The sequence below is a fragment of the Terrapene carolina genome, unplaced genomic scaffold, assembly GCF_002925995.2.
Source record: "Terrapene carolina triunguis isolate 2854851 unplaced genomic scaffold, T_m_triunguis-2.0 Scaffold131, whole genome shotgun sequence".
In the NCBI taxonomy this organism is placed as follows: domain Eukaryota; kingdom Metazoa; phylum Chordata; order Testudines; family Emydidae; genus Terrapene; species Terrapene triunguis.
Genome location: NW_020664482.1, coordinates 20,089,457 through 20,091,265, shown reverse-complemented (window position 1 = coordinate 20,091,265; position 1,809 = coordinate 20,089,457).

The window sequence follows — 1,809 nt, the reverse complement described above, 5'->3', positions numbered from 1 at the left end:
CTTAGGCCCCCTTGCGGGGGCGGGGATTGGGGGGGGGGGGGGCCGTTTTTTTTTTTTGTCCTTACATGGGGGGGGCCCCCCCCCCCCCCACCCCCCCCCCCCCCCCCCCCCCGCCACTGGCGGCCAATACTTCTTTCAATGGGTCTTCAGCGACCCAGCCCTCCAGGCGAGTCACACACACTGTCCCCCTTCTGAGGTATACAGTCTCTAGTTCTTGCTCACAGCCCTGGTATGGGGCCATAGCATCAAGGCTTCCTCCCCAGAGGTACTACCTTCTTTGACAGCCCAAAGGGGCCAATCTCAGTACCCTTAGTTGGAGTCCTTTTGGCCGCATTCACCTAGGCTCAGTCTTCAGTCAGACTAGCAGGGCCCATCACAATACCCTGGCCTGGTCTGGCTAGGTTCTGGGGTCCCTGGGCTCAGCCTGCCTGCACTTACCTGTCCATGGTCCTGCTGCTCTTCCAGCCAACTGGTCTTAGCAGCCCTCCCTGGGCTCAGTCCTGCCTGCAGTGAGCCGTCCATGGTCCTGCTGCTCTTCCAGCCAGTCAGGCACCGAGTCCTCCCTCTTCAAGCTCTAGGAAGCAACTGACTGCTCTGCCTCTGCTGCTTCCTTTTATATGGCCCTTCTGGCCATCTAGGCTGCCTGGAGGACTTGTCCTCTGCTCTTTTTGGGGGCGGGATGAGGCAGGGCCATGAGGCCTCCAGCAGGGGGCCTATGGATCTAGTCCATCCCGTCACAGTGGCATTGATGATTTAGTCCCCTTTCCTTTTCTCCCCAAATTGTTACTAAACCAGTGCTTTCCTGAGGTGCTAACAGGCCCAGATGAATGGACAGACATGTACACATTTGAAAAATGTTCAAGAGTTATTCTGTACTCTAACACTTTAGAACAACGGAGTGAGTTAAGGACAGAGCATTAGCCCTTATTCTGAATATGCGAGCATTGGCCTTCTGGTTAATATTAGAAGGCTTGACATAAATACAGTGTTCCCTACCAGCCCCTCCTTCAGAAAGGACCTTAGGAGAGGCTTAAATAGGAAGAAATCCCTACAAGCTTATCCTCACTGATCATTCCCATTAGGGAGGTGGGGTTCTCCTATGAAATAGGTCACAGGCCACCCCAATGCTCCACATATCTCAGAAGGTCAGCTAAAGTAAGGCTCCACCAAAAGGTGGCTTGGCAGGCTGCATTATTCTTCCACTGCCTACACTTCTCCCTCGGCCTGCTAAAAGAGGCTGGCTCTGAATTGTGTGAGCAGGGCGAGGGGAGATGCTACCACAGAGGTATCTGAACCCATCCACCCACCCACTTATGCCTGGGAAGGGGAGATCTGTGCACAGATGCACATGTAGATAAGGGATACACAGTCAGGCCCATTGTTACTGCTCTCTTACAGTCAGCACAGAAAATCTGCCTGTTGTTATACTGGCCATACATATTTGGTATAGATAACAAAAATAAATATATTTTTGAATAATAATTTATTAAACTTTAGGTAAATGATCACACAAAACACAAGAATAAGATAAGTAATATTAAAGCATCACATTGCTATGGAAAAAGCTCTTTTAAAATATAGGATTCCTTTGACTTAAGACTATGGTACTGGTCCATTACTAGATGGAAATGGTAAAATTGTCAATAATAAAATGGAAATGGCAGAAAAGTTCAATAAATATTTCTGTTCTGTGTTTAGGAAAAAGCTAAATAATGTATTCCTCATATGACGATGATGAAATAGTTTCCATTCCAACAAGAATTCAAGAGGATGTTCAAACAGCAGCTACTAAAGTTAGACATTTTCAAA